This window comes from Chlorocebus sabaeus, chromosome 2, assembly GCF_047675955.1.
Source record: "Chlorocebus sabaeus isolate Y175 chromosome 2, mChlSab1.0.hap1, whole genome shotgun sequence".
NCBI classification, from domain to species: Eukaryota; Metazoa; Chordata; class Mammalia; order Primates; family Cercopithecidae; genus Chlorocebus; species Chlorocebus sabaeus.
Genome location: NC_132905.1, coordinates 91420017 through 91443631, shown reverse-complemented (window position 1 = coordinate 91443631; position 23615 = coordinate 91420017). Strand labels below are relative to the sequence as shown.

The 23615-nt window shown below is 40.9% G+C and overlaps 1 protein-coding gene across 5 annotated transcripts in view; it reads right to left on the bottom strand.

The window, feature by feature from the left end:
* DYRK1A (dual specificity tyrosine phosphorylation regulated kinase 1A) overlaps nucleotides 1–23615 on the bottom strand; it is a 150659-nt gene that overhangs the window by 103334 nt on the left and 23710 nt on the right. Inside the window, exon 1 of one of the 5 annotated variants that reach the window (XM_073010567.1) lies at nucleotides 501–620. The exons of the other annotated variants lie outside the window; for them this stretch is intronic. The gene's annotated coding sequence lies outside the window, so the exon portion shown is untranslated. Of the gene's footprint in view, nucleotides 1–500; nucleotides 621–23615 lie in introns of those variants that run through there. 5 annotated transcript variants of the gene reach the window in all.

Here is a 23615-nt window from a genome sequence, read left to right as displayed (position 1 = left end):
TTCTCCATGTTGGCCAGCTGGTCTCAAACTCCTGACCTTGTGATCCACCCACCTTGGCCTCCCAAAATGCTGGGATTACAGGTGTGAGCCACCACACCTGGCCTTTTTTTTTTATTTATTTAAAGACAGAATCTCATTCTGTCGCCCAGGCTAGAGTGCAGTCGCACAATCTTAGCTTGCTAAAACCTCCGCCTCCCAGGCTCAAGCAATTCTCATGCCTCGGCATCCCTAGTAGCTGGGATTACAGGTGGGTGCCACCACACCCAGATAACTTTTTCTATTTTTAGTAGAGACAGAGTTTCACTGTGATAGTCAGGTCGGTCCCGAACTCTTGTCCTCAAGTGATCTGCTCACCACGGCCTCCCAGAGTGCTGAGATTACAGGCTTGAGCCACAGTGCCCAGCCAACTGTCTTCTATTTTCTGTGTAAGTCCAGGAGATATGCAATAGGTGAGAAAACTGGAATTAACATCAAAATAAGCCGAGCATGGTGGCACTCACCTGTAATCCCGGCTACTGGGGAGGCTGAGGTGGGAAGACTGCTTAAGCCCAGGAATCTGAGGCTGTAGTGACCACCTATGATCGTGCCACTGCACTTCAGCCTAGGTGACAAAGTGAAACTGTCTCTAAGTAAATAAATAAATCTTGGGAATAAAGTTCTAGAAAGACCTGTAAAACACCATTTTAACCCCTCCTCTCCATAAGCAGAATAAAATCCTAAATATAGTGAAAATTTACCCATTTCAAAGAATTGTCATGATAAACCATTTCAATAGCTTCCAATCCCTAGTCATAAATTATCTCCTAAATTCCTTTATACCGACTTAAGTTCACACTGTTTTTGCTACATTCTGAAGAAACAGAAAATACCTACACACAGCCTACAAAACACTCTTCATATGCACAAAGACTTATTCCTCAGCTGCTTCTCCAACCGAACAGCAAGACTTTCCATCTCTCTTCTCAAATCTTATTAACAAACCTCAGTACGTTTTTCTTGCTCGAATCTCATGCTTTCTCCATTTATGATCTCCACAGCTGTACACAGTCTAAGCATGAGTCCTGGCAAATATGGTTGTCCCTATAGCCTTGAAAATAGTCTTTATGTCTGTAGCACAGACTCACATTCCTTTTGTAAGCCATTTTGCTTCATGTTCAATCTCTACTTTAAGAAATTCACCTCATAACAGAAAATACAAAATATATATACAAAAGTTTATCATTGAAAACTGAATGTTATAAATAAAAAATGTTCAACACAAAGGTAACACAGATACGATGTTGCTGTTTTTTCTTGATCACTTGAATTCTTCTGAAAGCTTCACTACATGAGGGGGAAGTTATACAATTATATTAGAACAGACTCAAAGCCTTTCCCAAAGCACAGTTTTAGAAAAGTAAAATAAATACATAGAAAACACTCGAAGAAAGCATTTAAGATTATTCATAATGAATGTCTTTGGCTAATAAAATTCTAATCACTAATTTTTTACACTTCTCAGTGTATTGCAATTTTTATAAATATATACATCTTTTATGAGGAAAAAAATGGTCCAAGAAATTCAGCTTCCATCTTAACATTAAAAAGTCCCTTCATCATGAACTCTAACTAGGGGCCACAATAAGTAACCAGTAAGTACTTTCAATTTTTTAAACTCCAACAAAGGTAAAAAGTTCACGACAATGGACAAATATATTTGTTTTTAAAATCAGTTAATATCCTGCTAGCCACCACCATCCAAAAATAAGACCCAAAAAAGTGCTTGGCGCTGCTTAATCTGGCATTCGAGGCCCTAAGGCACCAGTGATGCTCCAGAGCCAGCCTGCCCCAGCTGAACTCCTGGCTCCATGACTTACTGCACCCACAGAATTGCTGTATTATCAAAGATGTGGCACCTGTAAACCATTTAAAACACTGCACACAGTAAGTGATCAGTACACAGCTGCTTCTTTTTACCGTTATATTTTAAATTACTATTACCTCTACCTTTTCATTCTATCTCCTAGTACACATCTACACTCCAGCCACAATGAACAAAGTCCCACTATCCAAATACCACTCTTTTACTAAGGCTACTCCATGGGTCTTCTTTATCCACCTCTGCCTGTACATGCCACGTCCAAACCCAATGCCAGTGCTGTCTCCCCCAGAAAGTTTCCCACCACACACTTACAGACATGACCCTGGCACAGTAGTATTTATGCCACCATTACCACCCTAACCCCATTCTGCCTTGAACTGCAGGTAACTGCATGCATGTCAGCCTCTAGCCCGGGAAGTGGAAAAAGCCCTGTTCACCTCACCCTCCAGAAGGCTAACAGTCTCAACTACAGCTGACTATCAATACAGGAGTAAAAGAAAATCATAACCATCACACCAATTCATCTCCTAAAACATCTACTTTAGGTTGCTTTACTGAAACAAATGTGAGTTAAAATTTGTAAATATTGAAGATGAGATAAGTAAGCAGAGTTAGGTGATACTTGCAACCTAATAGTGAACAAATGAGTTTGCTGTGGGTTAGCTCTATAACTCAATCCAATGCAAAGCGCACAAAAGCTAGTACTTCTGCTATAGACAATGATTGTCTTAAGTGCTAAAAAAATTTTATATAATTATCAACTCTATAGTTTAATCATATAAATCTTGGGAATTACTCTGGTTTATTTCCCTTTAAATACTAAGCCTCTTTTCTAAAAAGAGTATTTTTAAATGTGGCATTACTTACACTAAAAGCGTTAGAAAACCTGATGGGCAAAACACTGAGAACTGCTGAAGCCAAGAGACTAGGGACATGAGAGCTCATTATAGTATTCTCTCCACTTCTGTGTATGTTTGAAGTTTCTTGCAATTGAAAGTTTTTCGAAAAATTAAAGCAGGAGTATGTGAGAAAAGTGTCAGAAGTACAGTCATCTTCAAACTACAAAATAAGTGAGCTACTGGACAAAAGAAGCTAACTAAAAGAAATTTAAAGAATCCACGACACTTTGTGACAAGAGAGCTTACAAATATACCACGACTGAGCAAGATGTGTGGGATTTTCTTGTTTCTCTTCTGGGAAAGGGAAAAGGGTTAAAATAGCTTGGGAAACTATTATTCATGAAATGCTGTTTTTTAACTAAGTCACTAACAAAGATTTGCCTATGTAAGCTTTGATTTCTACAACTTTTTTTTTTTTGAAGCATTCACGGCGTTAACACAAATGTACAGCTGTAATGTGAAACTTCAGGGAGCCGGGATAAAACTGCCTTTCAGATGTCATCAGCTAGTTTTGAGGGATCGATACAGCTCAAACTTCCTAGTGCCAGCCCGGGCAATAGAGACGGATTCCACCACCAGTCTGATTAGCTGCCCTTCTCTCGCCGCTCTTAGGGGGAAAAACTACACTTTAGCAACTTCCCCCAAACTCTCTTCTTGCTACCCAAAGTCATACGTGATTTTTATCTTCATACTTTTTCATATTAAAAACACATTCTTCATGATATCTAAGAGATGAGTTATACAATTTAACCCAGAATTTGTTATATTGAGAGCTAAGAGGTTTTCAGTTTCATTTAATTCAAATCAGTCCTTTACCAAATGTGGAAAGTGAGGTCTAGAAAGGTTATATGCCTTACTTATGAGTATCTGAAAGTAACAAAAACTTTGAAAAGGTTTAATCATAAAATCAAACTGATTTGCCATTTTAATTAAGCATTCAAACTACTCTGTTACAGAAGTACAGGTTGAGCATCTGTAATCCAAAACGCTCCAAAATTTTAAATCTACTGAGCACAGACATGATGCTACCAATGAAAAATTCCACACCTGACCTCATATGATGAGTTACAGCCACAGCTCAATCAAAACTTTATTGTGTGCACAAAATTACTGAAAATATTGTATAAAATTGCCTTCAGGCCGTCTACGGTATATAAAACATAAATGAATTTCATGTTTAGTCTGAGGTCCCATCCCCAACATACCTCACTACATATATGCAAATATTTCAAAATCCGAAACAGTTTTACTTCCAAGCACTTCGAATTAGGGATACCCAACCTATGTGTGTAAATATACCTGTGTATAACAAGAATATGAGCACTTATATATAAATGAAGATACAAAGGAAAATGTCCGGAAGAAAAAACAGCAAACCTTTACTAGTCAGGCCAATGGGCCTGGAGAGCTAGGGGAGTAGCAGTAGGCAGGAGTTGTAAAACATCATTTAAAAAAAAAAAAAAAAATTCAAAATTATTTTAAACATCAACTCAAAAAGAATTTTTTCTAAATAACAGTAATGAGGACATTAAAATTTTCACTAGTAAAAGTCACTATTAAAGATATATATATATATACACCAAAAAAATTTTTTTTCTTTTTTTTTTTTTTTTTTTTTTTTTTTGAGACGGAGTCTCGCTCTGTCGCCCAGGCTGGAGTGCAGTGGCCGGATCTCAGCTCACTGCAAGCTCCGCCTCCCGGGTTCACGCCATTCTCCTGCCTCAGCCTCCCGAGTAGCTGGGACTACAGGCGCCCGCCACCTCGCCCGGCTAGTTTTTTGTATTTTTTAATAGAGACGGGGTTTCACCTTGTTAGCCAGGATGGTCTCGATCTCCTGACCTCGTGATCCGCCCGTCTCGGCCTCCCAAAGTGCTGGGATTACAGGCCTGAGCCACCGCGCCCGGCCCTTTTTTTCTTTTTTGGAGACAGAGTCTCACTCTGGAGCCCAGGCTGGAGTGCTGTGGCATGATCTCAGCTCACTATAACATGTGCCTCCCGGGTTCAAGCAATTCTCATGCCTCAGCCACCCAAGTAGCTGGGATTATAGGCATGTGCCACCACACCTGGCTAGTTTTTGTATTTTTACTAGAGACAGGGTTTCACCATGTTCACCATGCTGGTCTCGAACTCCTGGTCTCAAGTGATCCGCCTGCCTCAGCCTCCCAAAGCACCGGGATTACAGGCTTGAGCCACCGCACCCTGTCCCATCACTTTATGTTTTCAAGAAGGTAGTAAGGGTGTGTTGGTGGTTGGGGTCTCCAGCTGAAGAAGAGAGAAATTTTTCTATGTCTGGTAATGTCCTTACGGATATAAACCTCAGTTAACTGGAATAGCTATGGAATGGTATGCTTCTGGTTAACCAAAAGTTAACCAGTAAACACTCTGTAGTAACCATTACAGAAAACGCTTCTGCTTTAAAAAGTATGGTATGTCAGAGATAAGTTAGTGTTTCTTGATATTTGAAGCATTTCAAATACCTCATGTGTTTTACTGAACAATTACAACTGGATGTAGCCATACAAGAGACAAGAAATGGCTAACATTGGTACATCCCCTGGAATTTTTAAGAAATAAATACATACATTATCCTTTAGAAAAAAAAAGGAATGACCATACATACATATGGATACACTTCAATAACATCAACAGTGAGAACTTATTTATGCCTATTGACACAACTGAGAAACAAGTTTACATAACTGAACACACACGAATAGTACTCTAAAAATCACATGATGCTATGACACTGGATGATGCCCAGCACTGGAGATGTAGGGTGAGGCTGCTGCCACTGTGCCTCCACCTCGTGGACCTCACAGTACAGTGTACGAAACAGACAAAAATCACACTAATGTATGACTACACACACACCATACACCATGCTAAAGTTACGAGGGAGGGAAAGATTGCTAAAAGACGGAAACATTTAGATTTGGGGAAGGAGGACTGTCAGAAATAACCTTTCTGATATTTGACAAGGGAGACCTGAATATGTAGTCTTTGTATCCGTAAGGCTTCCTAAGCTCACGATTCTTTTCAATCCTAGATCCACATAAAAAAAGGTTAGTGAGAAAGTTCAAAACTCTCGAGAAAGTAATAGGTGGGTGGGGATCTGGAGGTACTAAGGCTGTGCAGCCAAGACAATGAAAGACTGAAGGAGTCACGGATAGATGCCTTCAAATAATCAAGCAAGTCTCACAGAGGTGGGATGACTTGACTCGCTCCCTGTAGTTCAAGAAAACAGAACTAAAGCCAAGAATTAGGAAAAGGATGCAGGAGACTATGCAGAAAATAGATAAATGAACAAAGACATCCAATAGTGGGACAGCTGCTTTATGAATGGCAGTCCCCAGTCATTCCTGCAGAGCTTGGGACCCACAGCGTTTGCCTGGGCCATGATTCCAACCCTAGATGGGAAGTGGGATTCAACTGCTCTAGAGTCCTCTCAGTGGGCCTCATCTTTACCCAAAGGCCGACATCACTAAAAAATCATTTAAATATCTACCTACTCCATGAAATATAATCAGAACAGCAGCTAAAATTTTTTTAAAAACTGTCTCCACCACTCAGCTTTTTTTTTCATCCTTAGATTCTGTACTTTCTGAGAATGTTCATGCCATTAGAGCAAAACCGTATTCTGCAATCATGAAGCTGGATACTTGCTTATATTGAACCATTCTAAATCCATACATTCCACTTCACAATCCCACCCCAGCCATGCTCAATAGGAAACTAACTGTATTAATCCTTATATTCCTCCAAGCACCTGCAAAGAACCTGTACGCCTAATGGGTATTAAACAGTAATCCTCACATATCTTGCTTCCGTACAAGAAAATAACTAGTACTGATATATCCACTTTAAACAATCACAAAACTGAAGAAAATATTTGAGCCAACTGTTTTCTGACAATCAACAAATGGTAGCCCAACACTGTGACCCCTGAAGGGTCATGAGTCTCCTGGTTGTCTGGGGACAATTTCCCAACATGGTGAAAGGAACTGGAGGCTCAGTAAAGCATGACGGGCATGCTGAGATGTGAAGGTAAAGCTTAGAGTTCAGAAGTCTGAAGCTGTGTGCCAGAGAGAAGGGAGGTGCACAGAAGGGGATCTCCAGAAGTCTGGATGTAGGAGAGCCATGAGGACCAGAATGCACATGGGCCAGGTGAAACAACCTGAGCCACAGAATGATTACTTAAAGACTGAGACCAGAACCAAAATGACAGACAATGAGCAGGTCTGGGGTAGCTGGGGTCCCTGCCCAACCACATAGAAGAAATCTCATTAACACCCTGTGATAGTTAACTTTTTGTGTCAACCTGCCTAGGCCACAGGGTGCCCACACATTTGGCCAAGTGTTACTCTACGTATGTGAGTCTTATGACTGCTCAGCCTCCATTGTCACGTGAGCCAATTCCTTATATCAATTTATATTTATTTACTTATGGATATATACATATATATATACTGTGTGTGTGTGTGTGTGTGTCTGATTGGTTCTGTGTCTCTGGAGAACCCTAATACACACCTCAACATTCCCTTCCTCCTTCAAGACTAAGAACCACACTCTAGCATACAGCCTACTCCAGATCAGTACCAATAATGTCTAAAACCAAATCCAGACAAGAGTCACAAGAAAACCCAGTTTGAAAGTCATGGCCCACCATATTAGAGAGGGTAAAGAACCATCCTGAAGTTACCTAAGGTAAATAAATTTTGCCTTAATAAAGTATAAAACCAAGCCTACACAAGTTCAAGGTGACCAACCAGACTTTAGAACAAAAATCAACCTTCTTAGGAGGAAAAAAAACCAGTATTCATCAAAAGTCAGGAGGCAAGCATGCCAGGCATGGTTTGGGAGGCTAAGGCAGAATGGCTTAAGGCAAGGAGTTCAACAACAGCCTGGTGAACATAGTGAGACCCCATTTATACAAAAACATATATATATATATATACACACACACACACACACACACACACACACACACAGTTATATTTATATATTTTTTTTTGTTTTTTTAATTAGCTGAGCATAGTGGTGCACACCTATAGTCCCAGTTATTCAGGAGGCTGAGGCAGGAGGACCACCTGAGCTCAGCAGTGTGAGGTAGCAGTGATCTATGACTACGCCACTGCACTCCAGCCTGGGGGACAGAACAAGACCTTGTCTCTGCTGTTGTTGTTTAATACAAAAATAATTAGAAGGCAAGCAGAGAAACAGAAAAATGTGATCAAATTTAAGGGGGAAAAGGGAGTCAGTAAAACACCAACCCCATGTTAGATGTTAAATTTAGCAACAAATATTTTAAAGCAGCTATTTTATACATTCAAAGAATTAGAATTATTTTCAGAACCTTAAAGGAACACATGGTCTTTAATGTGTGAACAGATAGGGGATCTCAGCAGAAAAATAGAAACTACAAAAAAAGAACAAAAAGAAAACTCTAAAAGTGAATAACATAATAACCAAAGAGCAAAATTTACTAGATGAAATTAATAGCATATTGAAGATGGTAGAAAAAAAAAAACGAGCAAACTTGGAAGACAGATCAATAGAAACTTATCTAACCTAGGCCAGGCACAGTGGCTCACGCTTGTAATCCCAGCATTTTGGGAGCCTGAGGGGGGAGGATCACCTGAGGTTGAGAGTCCGAGACTAGCCTGGCCAACATGGTGAAAACCCATCTCTACTAAAAATACAAAAATTAGCCAGGCATGGTGGTGCATACCTGTAATCCCAGCTACTTGGGAGGCTGAGGCATGAGAATCCGCTTGAACCTGGAAGGTGGAGGTTGCAGTGAGCCAAGATGGCACCATCTCCAGCCTGGGCAACACAGTGAGACTGTCTCAAAAAAAAGGAAAGGGAAAGGGGAAGAAAATTGTCTAATCTAAAGAAGAGAGAGAAAAAAGACTAAAGAAAACTGAATAGACCCTGTGGAACAATATCAAGTTGTATAATGCATGTAAATAAAGTTACAGAAAAAAAAAAAAAGGGACAAATATCTGAAGAAACCACAGCTTAAAATCTTTCAAATGATAACCATACCCAGGCACAGCAGAGTAAAACAGCTTAAACCAGAGAAAGAGAAAATCTTGAAAGCAGCCAGAAGAAAAGACTGGTGTATCAAGGGAATAAAGAGAGTAATTACCACTTACATCTCATCACAAATAATGGAAGCCAGAAGACAATGGAACACCATTAAAGTGCTAAAAGACAAAAAGTATCAATCTAGAATTCTATATTCAGTGAAAAAACCTTCAAACTCAAGACTGAATACAGACATTTAGAGATTAAAAATTTTAAGGAGGAAAAAAAAAGAAGTCCTTGCCAGCAGACCTGCACAAGAAAAGCTGAAGAGTGTTAGGGCAGAAAACTGATACCAAATGGAAACCAAGTTTTCATAAATATTTTTTCCTTTGGATACTTACATTTAAAAACTGAGTTTTAAACAAAAATAAATTTCAGTTGTTTAAAATACAGCTTAAAGCAAAAATAATAAAATTGTATAAGTAGGAGAAAAACATGGCAGCAATTGCACAAAGGGATGGCGGATAAATCAATCTGATGCTCTTTATGGCTATTATATTTGGCAACTGGGGAATGGGAAGTGGGAAGTGGAAACTGTCAGTGTGAAGTAGGAGTTGGAACAATATTGACTCTAAATATCTGAAAATATGTAAATGTGTATATCCCTCAAAATGTAGAACACCTTCCAAAGTTCATGTGAAGAAGAGCTTATACACAGTAATTACGAAAGATACAAAGAATCTTTCATTACAAAAGAGAAACCAAATTTCACACCAAAAGAACTACAATTGGCCGGGCCCGGTGACTCACATCTGTAATGCCAGCACTTTGGGAGGCTGAGGCGGGTGGATCACCTGAGGTCAGGAGTCCGAGCCAGGCCAACATGGTGAAACCCTGTCTCTACTAATAACACAAAATTAGCCAGGTGTGGTGGGGCACACCTGTAATCCCAGCTACACGAGAGGCTGAGAAAGGAGAACTGCTTGAACCCAGGAGGCGGAGGTTGCAGTGAGCGGAGATGGTGCCATTGCACTCCAGCCTGGGCAACAAGAGCCAAACTCTGTCTCAAAAAACAAACAAACAAACAAAAAAAGAACTAGAAATAACAAGACTATCTGAAAAGCTTCAAAATATGTATCTTAAGGTGTAGAGAAATAAAAAGTACTTTGTAAAAGGTAACACAGAACAGGCAGGTTCAAGAAAAAAACCAAGTATTAAAATTAATACACACACACACGTTTATGTTCACAATTGGCTCATGACTATGAAACCTTCCACTGGCACCTAAGTGTGAACATATTTTTTTTAAACACCACATATGCTTATATTTTATTCACAGTGAGCTATATTAGACCAGTCCAAAATTACCTAATATAGCATAATAAGAAAAATATAGTCCAATTATAACCTATTTTCTTCTTTTTTTTTTTTTTTTTTTTTTTTTTTTTTTTTTTTTTTTTTTGGTCAGAATCTTGTTCTGTCGCCCAAGCTGGAGTGCAGTGGCACGATCTCAGCTCACTGCAACCTCCACCTCTCAGGTTCGAGCAATTCTCCCGCCTCAGTCTCCCAAGTAGCTGGGACTACAGGCGTGCACCACCACACCTGGATAATTTTTTATTTTTAGTAGAGACAGGGTCTCATCATGTTGGCCAGGTTGGTCATGAACTTCTGACCTCAAGTGATCCACCCACCTTAGCCTCCCAAAGTGCTGGTGTTACAGGCGTGAGCCACAGTGCCTGGCCCCTGTTTTCAACTTTGATACAACCAAGCAACTTTAGAAAGGGTACAATCAAAGTATATTTCTGTACCTTCTCAGTCAATAAAATTCCTAGATTGCTAAAATAAATTCCAATCATTCATATCATTTCCCTAAACTCAGACTCATTTTTAATACTTGATAAAAGTTACCACTGTCAGCTTACACTGACCCTAAAAGAACAATAACTTCCATTATTTAGAGAAAAGTAGCTCAAAACCATTGTTACAAAAAACAGATTAGGTGGTAAAATTTTGGGAGCTGTCTCCCAATTTGGATTTCAAATTTGGATCATCAAGTTAACACTAAAAGTTATAAAACTATCACTAATTCTTATTACAGTTGGAAGTATACTTATATCTAAAAGTTGTTACTTCAAAAGCAACCTTCCTACTTTTACAAGTAATTTATAGATAAGCTGGAAAATGGTCCACCAAAAGATATCTACATCCTACACCCTGAAACCTATAAATGTTGTATTTGGGGGAAAAAAGGTCTTCGCAGGTGTGATTAAGTTGAGAATCTTGAGATGAGGGGACTATCCTTCATTATCAAGGTGCCCTAAATGCCATCACAAGTGTTGTAAGAGAGAGGGAGAGGGGCAATCTGACATAGAAAGAAGACAACACAACCATCACAGGAGAGACTGAGGTGATGTGGCCACAAGTCAAGTAATGCTGGCATCCACAAGTCAAGAAGTACTGGCAGCCACTAGCAAGAGGCTCTGAGCCTCCTAAAGAAGCACAGCCCTGGCCCTGCCAACACCTTGATTTAGGTCAATGATTCTGATTTTGGACTTCTAGCTTCCAGAATTGTTAAGAGAATAAATTTTTACTGTTCTAAGTCACTAAATTTGTGATTTGTTACAGGAGCCACAGGGAACTAATACAAGGAGGTTAAAAAAAAGTTCCAAATGTTCTTAAAATACATTCTACAAATGTCACCTATGAAAAATGCTCCAACCTGTGTTTGTATTCTTAATTTGCATACTTGGATGAAACACTGTGCTTAATCTACATCAACATCTCATTTGGAATCATGGACAGTCTCACTGCTTTCTCACGAGTACCTTCAAGCTTTAGAAAGACAGAACCACTGGAAGACATGTAACATAAAATCTCCACGCCTCTCATGCTCAGTGAAACCCAACACTGAGCTACCCAATCCTGAACAGTACTTGTCAAGACAGTTGTCACATATTCTATTAAAAACAGTAAATGTTAAAATGCCAAAGACTTTCAATGACATGAAAGTCCAAACTGTATTTGTCTTTTTTTCACTAATTTATCCCTAACATCTAGTACAATCTTTGCCAGATAAATCAACCTTTACATTTCCTGTAAAGATCCCCTACCACAAACTCTGCAGGGTTCCCACGCTCTTTTCCTGCCTGCATCCTCCAGCTTGACAATGAACCCACAGATCTCTATCCTCAATTTCATAATGGGGCAGCAGCAATCACACTCTTGTCAAAATCAAGGCAAACCAAATGCGCTGAAAAAGGAGGAAGAGTCTTATGGGTCTTAGAAAAAAGGAAAATCCACTTATTTGAATTTCCACACACAATCCAGATTTGGCCCCACCACTGCCAACCATTTCTAAGTTTTAAAAATCTCATGCTCTTCCCACTAAAGGGCTCTGCCTCTCTCTACTCACAAGAGTGTTGGGATTGATTAAAGTGACTTTGTAGGGAGTGCCCAGCCCATGGTCTGCATAACCAATCTTAGCTCCGCTTCCCTTGATTTCAGGGAACGGGACACACCCTTCATCTACGCATGTTTCTCTATCATTTTACTTGCTACAAGGTCCTAGCAAATACACCAGGGGAGAAAGAAGAGTCCTCTGAGCAACTGACACTGTTCCCTCTGCGGTAAAAAAATAAAAAATAAGTTTCTCCTCCTGTCTCAAGCTGTGCTCTTCACAAAAGGATCGCCTCACATGTCCTCTCCGTTCCTCTGAACTACAATATATTCACAACCTGTCCTGTTATGGTTGTAGGGTTCATTCATAAAAAGAAAATGATTCTTAAGGACATTATAACGATTCGTTTTTAAGTTTTCTCTCCTCTACTAGACTGTAACTTCCATATGTGCAGACAATGTGTCTCATTCAGCTTGACATCGCCAAGTACAAAGCAGAGTCTTCCACATAGGACACCCAAGGCATCAAGTTGTCATTTGGTATTTTATAAGCTTTGTAAAAACAAAAAAATCTATAAATTATTGTTTGTTCTGCTACTGGCAGTTACACTGGGCAGATAACTTTTTCTGAGTCTCTGTTCAATTATGCAAAATCAAGAAGCCTAGGGATTTACCTATTATTTCCCAGTTTATTTCTAAATGGAGATAATAGCACTTACCTTTCAGGGCTGTTGTACACAAAATCTTGCCAAACAACTTGTAATACCACCTAACAATTTTTACGGTACTTTTATTTTTTTTTTTAAGAGACAGGATCTCACTCTGTCACCCAGGATGGAAGGCAAAGGTGCAAATCCTACCATACTGCAGCCTTGGACTCAAGACTGGACTCAAGCAATCCTCCCATCTCCAGAATAGCTGGGATTACAGGTGCCTGCCACTGTGCCAGGCTAATTATTGTGTGTGTGTGTGTACACTGCAGGCTAAAAATATATATATAATTATATAAATATATATACATACATATATATATATATTTTTTTTTTAAAGAGATGAGGTCTTCCTATGTTCCCAGGCTGCTCTCAAACTTCAAGCAATCTTCCTGCCTCAGCCTCCCAAAGTTTGCTGGGATTACAGGCGTGAGCCACTGTGCCCAGTCTTTTACGGTAATTTTAAATTTATGAAATAATTTAAAATACAACTCATCTCATGCTCTCCGAATCCTGTGAGGTACAGGAGCCAGTAAGGTATTAATTACGCACTTTCACATATAAGGTGATTGAGGCACAGATAGCTAAAGTACTGGATCCCATACCACTGATAGCTGCATCACAGTCGCCCTGAGCGGCTTGTTAAAAATTCAGATTTAGGGCCGGGCGCAGTGGCTCAAGCCTGTAATCGCAGCACTTTGGGAGGCCGAGACGGGCGGATCACGAGGTCAGGAGATCGAGACCATCCTGGCCTACATGGTGAAACCCCATCTCTACTTAAAAATACAAAAAACTAGCCGGGCGAGGTGGCGGGCGCCTGTAGTCCCAGGTACTTGGGAGGCTGAGGCAGGAGAATGGCGTAAACCCGGGAGGCGGAGTTTGCAGTGAGCTGAGATCTGGTCACTGCACTCCAACCTGGGTGACAGAGCGAGACTCTGTCTCAAAAAAAAAAAATTCAGATTCAGAAACACAACCATCAGAATCTCCAGAGGATAAGGCCTGAATCTATATTTTGAACAAGGACCCCAGGCAATTCTGAAACATGGCCAACTTTGGGTATTTAGAGTAAGAATTCGAAGCCCAAGAAGCCTGATGATATTCAAGCAGCAGCTTCCTTTTACTGGACTAGTTTACTGAAGAGAACCATAGATTTCTGCTACGGAAAAGAGATGTCACTTGGGACTAAATGTGTACTTAAGTGCTCCTAAGAAACCAGCGTGTAGCAAAGTTCTAACTACTCTTCACCAGACTTTTAATTAGAGGGGACAAAGGTGTAATCACGGCTGGTTAGTTTTAGGTTTCTAATTGATTTCAAAACTTGTCTTTCAATATACTACCCTTAGCATAACTTGCCAAAATAATTTACTTTTTGTATTAATTACCTAACTCTTTGCTAAACAAAAATAAGGAAAAAGGGTCCCCAGAAATATACTAAGAAATAGCTTCATATATACTAGTTGTGGCAGAGACTCCAGTCATCATCTTCCATGGTAACAGTAGCCCCACACACGATGGCTCGACTAGGTTACACCTCCCAGGCTTCCCTGTGGCTGGGTATGATCATGTGGCTAAGTTCGCAGGGAAAGAATGTGAAAATGGAAAGAATGTGAAAATAAGTGCCACTTCAGGGCCTTAGGACACTGAGTGAGCATTTCTACTCTGTCTCTGCACCTTCTACTCTGCACCTTCTGAGCTAGTGCAGAGACAACACACAAGGACTATGCCCTAGGGTACAGCGGAAGAACAAGACGGAAAAAAATGTGTGACTCCAAATGACCATGTGAGGCAGTCAGTGCCACCAACCTGGGCACTCACCCCAAGACGATTCCATGTTCTCAGAGCCATCAAATTGCTGGAACTGTTACAGTGGCTCAACTGTTTACCCTAATTCACTACTCTCTACATGATAACTGGAACTAATTCCTTCTCACAACTATATCAGTTGAGGACATTCTAATGTGTTTACCATACTTCATGACAAAATTCTGGACCCTGAAGGGCTCTCAAAGGGTCGTCTACCAATTCTTCAAGTTTATAAACAACGAAAGTTAAGTCTATGGAAGTTTTAAAACATAGTAGGTAGTAAGAATAGTGGACGCCAAGTCTCTTAACTTCCCAGTTCACTTTTTCCTCAATATTACGCTTCAGACTAGATTCTAAACTCATAGCACAGAAAATTACATTTAAAAAAAAAAAAAAAAAAAACTTTGGATTAATTTCATTCACTGACTCAAAAAATAATCTACCCCAGCATCTGTCAATTGCCAAGCAATGTATTTTCAAGTGAATGGAGATATCCAGAGGACTTCGGTTTTCTGGCTAGACTATGCCTTTAGCTCTCCTAAGCCTCGACTAATTACACAGAAAACAGACAAATACAAAGAAGTTAACATTACCTTTAAGGACAGAAAAATAACTCAAAATTTGAAAATTTTCTTTAAAGAAGGTAATATATTAGAAACTCCTATTTCTCCCACTACTGCCCTCCATCCCCAACCTAAAAAAAGAAAAAAAGAGGCATTTTCATTTATACCCAGCCCAAAGTCACAAACGAAAAAACCCAGATAACAATATGCCTCCCATACCCCTTCTCCTTCCTAGAGGACAAGGGCACAGGGGCGCTGGGGTCCACCCACTTCACCTACTGGCCTGCACTACACAGAAAACAGATACATGGGACCAGGAGTCACTCCCAGGAGGAAAGACAGGAATGACTTAAGAACATGTCCCTGAAAGAACACCTCCTGTGTTTTCTGTGGCATATAAAAGCCCTGGCTTGTCGTATGTTAACAAGGTGGAAAACATGAAGAGTTTTCAGTATATAATGCCATTATGAAGACAAAAGGTTTCCAAATCCCAGAAGAGAGTCTATCCTAACAGGGCTTCATTCACAAGGATAAAAATCAATTGACTTGGATGCAAAATTTTACAGAGTAAATGTTTCCACCCATCTAGAATGTTTTTCTTTTTAATCCATTAAATGTAAGTAAAATCTTCGTATTAAAATAATATAGCCAAAATCACATCCTAAGGTTTCCTAGGACAGCAGAGAGGACACAGACACTGCAGGGCAGTTACTATGCCAGAGTAATTCTTATAGGATTATGTTTCTCAACCTTTTTTTGAGTATCCCATTCCCAGGAAAGAAATTTAATTTAAATTTAATTCAAGAAATTAAATTTCTCCTTAACAAGGGAAATTAAACATTAAGGAATAAGGTTTTGTCATGTAAGGTTAACTTTTGGAGGGCCACAAACCATGATTAACATCTAAGATTTTCCATCTCCCTCCAAAGAAAAGTGAGGTGAGGAGCAGGAGCACAGATTCAAGCTGCCCTGAATATATACTCCCCAATAATAATCCTTACACCCTTGGAGAGCGACATCATCCTCACAGAGAATAAACAATACAGGGCCTAAAAATGCGATCTTCAAACTCTGTAACATCCAAACCTCTTCTAAGATACTCAGATATAGTTAGCCTAGGGTTAAACCTGAGAATCTACATTTCCTACTGAGCTTTCGGACGGACTCCAATGTATTTGGCCCATGACCCAAAATGTTTCTGACAAACTTCCACTGTCATACCCAAACCTAATCACAAGATGCCCATCCCTCAAGTCAGAATCAAGAAGAGAACTATTTAAATGGATGAAACACTATCATATCCAGGGCATGAAGAACGGAGAGATCTGTTTGGGGGTGGGGATGCAACTACCGGGAATCTGAGATCCCTCTTTTCTTCCACCTGTACAAAGGACAACCACAGGCGAACTGAGATACTTGAAATCTTGAGATACTTGAATACTTGAGATCGTTCGTGGACTGTAACGTGTAACCCAGAAGGAGGTTTATGTCACTGATTTCAGGAAGTATATACTCAGGGTTTTTATCTAGTCTTTTGCTACATTAGGTGCAACGTGGAGCTGAGTATCCCATAATCTTTTTGGCACCAGGGACTAGCATTGTGGAAGACAATTTTTCCACGGACGGGAGGAGGTGGGGAATGGTTTCAGAATGAAACTGTTCCACCTCGGATCATCAGTTAGATTCTCATAAAGAGCATGCAATATAGATCCTTCGCACGTGCAGTTCACAACAGGATTCCCGCTCCTATGAGAATCGAATGCCGCCACTGATCTGACAGGAGGCAGAGCTCAGGCAGTAACGATCGCTTGCCCAAAGCTCACCTCGTGGAGTGCAGCCCAATTCCTAACAGGCCATGGACCAGTACCGGTCCACAGCTCAGTGGCTGAAGACCTCTGCCATAAAGTATTCATTGTTCTACTTTCTTCACTCCCAAATCTGTACTTATGATACATATCAAGACGAATACAGTTCAACTGAATTTGAAAAATTAAATTAATTTTATACTGCTATTTGAATGGAGTTAAAGCAAAAGTTAGAAATACACCACTGCATTACAAAATAGGTCAGTAAGATTAGACAATAAAAAACAAACAGAATAAAAAAGTCATCTTTCTTCCTTTTTCCCCTTCAGAAAGAGACTTGGTTCATGTGGTAGTGTTCCTTGGTGGCCCAATAAACCACTCTTGCCAGTGTTCACACCTTATACAATCCCCACCCCGTGTCCCAACCCCTTGAATCGGGGCTGGCCTGTGGCTTGCTTCTGGCCTACAGAATCAAGCGGAAATGGCACTGCCAGTTCAAGGTGTAAGTCTTAAGAAGGCCTGGCAGCCTCAACTTTGGGCACCTCTGGAAACCAGTCACAGCTGTGAGAAAGTCCAAGTGTGCCAGGTGGAAAGGCCACGTGGAGGAAGACGCCCAAGGCACCAGGCATGGGAGGGAATCCGTCACCTTGGACTGCCGAGTCCCAGCAGATGCCATGTGGGATGGAGACAGGCCCTGCCCAAATTGGAACACAGTGAGCGAAGAAATGAATATTGTTTTAAGCCACTGAATTTTGCCATGGTTTGTTAAGCAGCAACAGATAACCTCAACATGTTATATGCCAACAAATACGAGGAAAGAATTACAACAAACCTGTTTGCAAAATGTTTCAAAATAAACATTCTACCTCTTCTGAAATAATTTATCTCCTGATTTGAAAAGAGGCTTGTAAATTCTGACATCTCATATCAGCATACTTCTTTAACAAATAATTCAAAACTCCTACCAGATGGTTACCATTGGTGGTGGAGGAGTCAAGACTCCATCTTCCAGACCAGAGACCTATACACACCCAGAAAAAAGACAGTTTATGAAATTTCGGTAAAAATTTGCCTGTAGGTATTCTCTTTGAGAGCACACCCTCCCAACTAAATAGAGAGTGGAGTTTCTGAAACTGCTTGTACTCTTACAAAGAGGCAGTCTGGAGTAGTAGAGAGTACTGCTACCTGCTGCCGGTAAAGCACACTGTGGATCTTCCTTACCAATGCACTCACTTACTGAGATTACACATTATGTGGCAGGCATCCTGGATACCAGAAAGAGACAGTTCCCCACCAAAGCAGCTCAATCTATCAAAGGCCCTGCTATGGTCTGAATGTGTCCCCCAAAATTCATTGTTGAAAACTTCATTTCCTGGCCGGGTGCGGTGGCTCAAGCCTGTAATCCCAGCACTTTGGGAGGCCGAGACGGGTGGATCACCAGGTCAGGAGATCGAGACCATCCTGGCTAACACGGTGAAACCCCGTCTCTACTAAAAAATACAAAAAACTAGCCGGGCGAGGTGGCGGGCGCCTGTAGTCCCAGCTACTCGGGAGGCTGAGGCAGGAGAATGGCGGGAGCCCGGGGGGCGGAGCTTACAGTGAGCTGAGATCCGGTCACTGCACTCCAGCCTGGGCGACAGAGAGAGACTCTGCCTCAGAAAAAAAAAAAAAAAAAGAAAAAAAAAGAAAACTTCATTCCCAATATAACAGTGCTGGGAGATGAGGATTTTGGAAGATGTTTAGGTCATATGGGCTTTGCCCTCACAAACTGGTTAATGCCATTATAAAAGGGCTTGACAGAGAAAGTTTGGTCTCTTTTGCCCTTTCACATTCTGCCTTGTGAGGACACAGCATTTCTCCCCTAAAGAGGGTGCAGCTTTCAAAATGCCATCTTGGAAGCAGAGAGACTGGATTCTCCCCAGACACCAATCCTGCCAACACTTTGATCTTGGACTTCCCATCCTCCAGCACTGTGAGAAATTATTTTGTTTTTTGTAAATTACCTAACCTGCAGTGTTTTGTTACAGCAGCACAGACTATGACCATTCTGAATACTGGTGTTCCCCACAAAATTCCCACATTGGGCCCTAACAGTATTAAGAGATGGGGCCTTTGGGGAAGTGTGGGATTCGTGTCCTTGTAAAAGAGGTTGAAGGAAGCTGCCCTGCCCTTCCATCAAGTGAGGACACGGCAAGAGGCATCATTTATGAAGCAGAAAGCAGGCCTGTGGCAAACACTGAATCTGCTGGTGCCTTGATGCTGGACTTCTCAGCCTCCAGAACTATGAAAAATAAAATTCTATTTTTTATAAATTATTCAGTCCAAAGTATTTTGTTAGAGCAGTACAAACAGACCAAGACATGCTCCGAATACAAATAATAATTTTACAAATGCTATACATGATAATGCAGTAAGAAAGGAAGGAACTAATGAGAACAAAAGATGGAGCTATTCTTTCCACTTCTCCCCTGCCTACTTCTAGGAAAGTCAGGAAAGACTACAGAAGATGACATCTGAGATGAGTATGTCAGGTTACAGAAGACTTGCCCCAAAACCAGCCTCACTGGGATTGAGCATTTTAATACTGCTTCCATTAGGGATATGTTTGTCAGCTTTATTCCCCAACTGTCTCTACAACCTAAAACGGCCTGTCACATACAGGCACACAAACATTTGTTAAATTCAGTGTTAACAACTATAACTGTGTAACCTTGGGCAATTTACTCACCTTGGGCAATTTACTCAACATCATTTATGAAAGATGTATCCGATAACGGCTTACAGAGTTGCTTTGAGGGTTAAATGACAGTATTTGGAAAATGGTAACAGGCAATAAACAAGTTTGGGTGGCTTTATTAGTTTAGAGGATCTGTATGTTTGTTTAATGCACTGAACACCTACTACATGCCCTGGCACAGGCTCTGTGCCATATAGAAAACATTATCAGAGAAGCACAATGTGCTCCAAAGGCAGGCTGCTAGGAAAGCTGAAGAGGAGCCTAACATGAGTGGCAAAATGTAAGCTCTGGAGCAGAACTGCAGAAAAGGAAACGGAAAGATAAATTAGGGCTAGATTATCAAAAGAATCTGAAAACTTTAATAAATTTGTCTTCATTCCATACAAAGGAGAGTTGTGGAAGATTATAGGCTGTAGAACAGCCCAATCAGGAACAGAGCAGGTAAACAAGGGGTTAAGGATGACTGCAAAAAAATAATAAAAGGCAAAAATTGGTTTGAAAGAGCATTAAAGCTTCAGCAAGTAAACACTCAACATATTGAATAATCTATACATTTACCTCTGTTCTCTCACAAAAGTGCACTGAAGATAAAACTCACCTAAAATCAGTAGTTAAAAAATAATAAAACAAGACACAAGACAGTGATGGACAAAGAGGTTTTTAGACAATGGACAGAAGATGGCACGGTAGTGGCGGGCTTAGGAGACTAAAGGAAGCCACAAAAAAGCGTCTACAGTTGGAGATGCCAAGGAAACCAGCTAATGTATCCCCTAAACCTAGAAAGCTGAGGAATGGGAGGCTCAGGACATGCACATATTCTCTAGCTCTGTCCATTGAGAGCCCAGGAGCATCCACACACTAACGGTACCAAGCACACCTAATATTTAGACCTAGGTTTCCAAATGCCATTCTCCATTCAAAAGAACCAGGGCACTATGAAGAGTTCTGAAATTTGATAACAAAAGCACATTCCATAAAAAAAACTTTTAATAATTAGACTTCATCAAAATTCGAAACAGCATCATTCCTGCCTAAGACACCTAACCTGTATCTAATATGAGGAAACACCAGGCGCACACTGAGGGTAACACTCTAAAAATCACTGGCCCGTATTCCTCAAAAATGTCAACATTAGACAGGTAAGAAACTGTTCTGAATCAGGACAGCTGAAAAACAGTAACAACAGGCCAGCCGCGATGGCTCACGTCTGTAATCCCAGCACTTTGGGAGGCTGAGGCAGGTGGACTGCCTGAGCTCAGGAGTTTGAAACCAGCCTGGGCAACACGGTGAAACCCCGTCTCTACTAAAAATACAAAAAATTAGCCGGGTGTGGTGGCGGGTACCTTTAATCCCAGCTCCTTGGGAGGCTGAGGCAGGAGAATCACCTGAACATGGGAAGTGGAGGCTGCAGTGAGCCAAGATCATGCCACTGCACTCCAGCCTGAATGACAGAGTGAGACTGTCTCAAAAAAAAGAAAAACAGTAACAACAAAATGTGTAAGTGATCCTAGGCAGCGTTCTTTCCCCATAAAGAACACTACACTATGGCGGCAACTGCCAAAAACAGAATGGAGTCATACGGATGAGATAGCAGTAATGTCTCCATGTTAAACTGCTACTTTGATGGCTGTATTGCTGTTATGTAAGAGAATGCCCTTGTTTGTAGGAAAAATGCACTACAGTATTCAAATAATGGACTTCATGCCAACAACATTTAAATGGTGTAGAAAACAAGTTATTTGTACTATATCTGCAAGTTTTCTCAGTTATTTTCAATAAAAATATATAAAAATAGGGTAGTAAGACCCCAAAACTGCGGCCCAAACCCCATCCAGGATGGCAACTATGCTAGCTCCAAAGACATTACAGGCATATTCTCTGGGGACCAGTGAACATGAAGACTTGGTACTGACAGGTATCAAGCACAACAGAAAATAGGTTCAAGGCACAGGACTGAAAACAAAAGTGAAGGCTGAGCACAGTGGCTCACACCTGCAAGACCAGCACTTAGAGAGGCTGAGGCAGGAGGATCACTTGAGCCCCCAGGAGTTCAAGGCTGCAGTGAGCTGTGATTGTGCCACTGCATTCCATCCTGGGCAAGTGAGCAAAATCCTGTCTCTAAAAAAAAAATAAAAAATAAAATAAAAAGTAAAAATAAATAAGTAAATACCACAGAAGTGAGCAAGAGTGTTTAGACAGAACCGTGCGTGCCAGCCCTCCTTCATCCACAGTTCTGCCTGCAGAATGCCGGCATGGGATTCACAACCCCAACCTGAAAGCCAAGAGCACTGCCGTAAAACCCTAGGAATACTCATATTCATGGGTCTACCACTCCGCCTACTAAGCCTCCAGTGAATAGGCCTCACCCTCGCAAAGAGCTCCCATCAGCTTCATGCCTTACTCCTAAATACAAGCCACGTGCCCGAGGATGGCCAAATATTTTAGGAAAGCTGCCGACATCAAGGAAAGAAATCAAAACAAGCAGAAAAACAGGAATCCAGAGGAAACTGAGACAACTCTATGATGAAAAACAAAAACGAAAACAAAAAACAGTCCTCCATATATTCGTTTAAGTTCAGCCAAGCTCGAATCAAAAATATTCTTTTAAGCCAGCACAGTAGCTCACACCTGTATTCCAAGCACTCTGAGAGGCCGAGGTGGGCAGACTGCTTGAGCCCAGAAGTTCAAGACCAGCCTGGGCAACACAGTGAGACCCTGCCTCTACCAAAAATACTAAACAATTAGTCAGGCATGGTGGTGTACGCCTATAGTCTCGGCTACTCAGGAGGCCGAGGTGGGAAAATCATCTGAGCCCCAGGAGGTCGAGAATGCAGTATATATTTGTTTAAAGAATATATATACATATATACTTTAAAAAAAAAAGAGAGAGAGAGAGAGAGAGAAAGAAAAGTAAGGTCAGGTAGTGATGGCTCATGCCTGTAATCTCAACGCTTTGGGAGGCTGAGGGAGAAGGACCACTTGAGCCCAGGAGCTCAAGAACAGCCTGGACAACACAGTAAGACTCAATGTCTTTTTAAAAAAATGGTGTTTTTAATTTAAAAGTTCTTTTTTGGCCACTGTACTCCAGCCTGGGCAACACAGTGAATGAGATTCCATCTCAAAAAAATAATAAAATACAAACTTTTTTGGCCAGGCGCGGTGACTCACGCCTGTAATCCCTGCACTTTGGGAGGCCAAGGCAGGTGGATCACAAGGTCAGGAGATCGAGACCATCCTGGCTAACATGGTGAAACCCCGTCTCTACTAAAAATACAAAAAAATTAGCCAGGCGTGGTGGCGGGCGCCTATAGTCCCAGCTACTTGGGAGGCTGAAGCAGGAGAATGGTGTGAACTCGGGAGGCGGAGCTTGCAGTGAGCCAAGACTGTGCCACTGCACTCCAGCCTGGGCGACAGAGCAAGACTGTCTCAAAAAAAAAAAAAAAAAGGAGAAAAAAAAACTCAAAAGATTTGTCAAACAAGGCAATTTCTGGTCCTTGCTTAGATCCTGATTTAAATAAACTGTTAAAAAATATATACTGATGAGGCAAATAAGGCAATCTGAATTCTTACTGGATATTGGAAGAAGCACTGTTAACCTTTTAAAGGTATGACAAAGGTATTGGTTAGCTACAGCACCCTTATCCTTTACAGATTACACACTAAAATTCTCAAAAGTGAAATTACACGTCTAGGCTTGCTTTTAAAAATGCAAAAGAGGCAGGGTCAGGCTGGTGGCTCATGCCTGTAATCTCAACACTCTGAGAAGCCAAGGTGGGTGGACTGATTGAGCCCAGAGTTTTGAGACTAGCCTGGG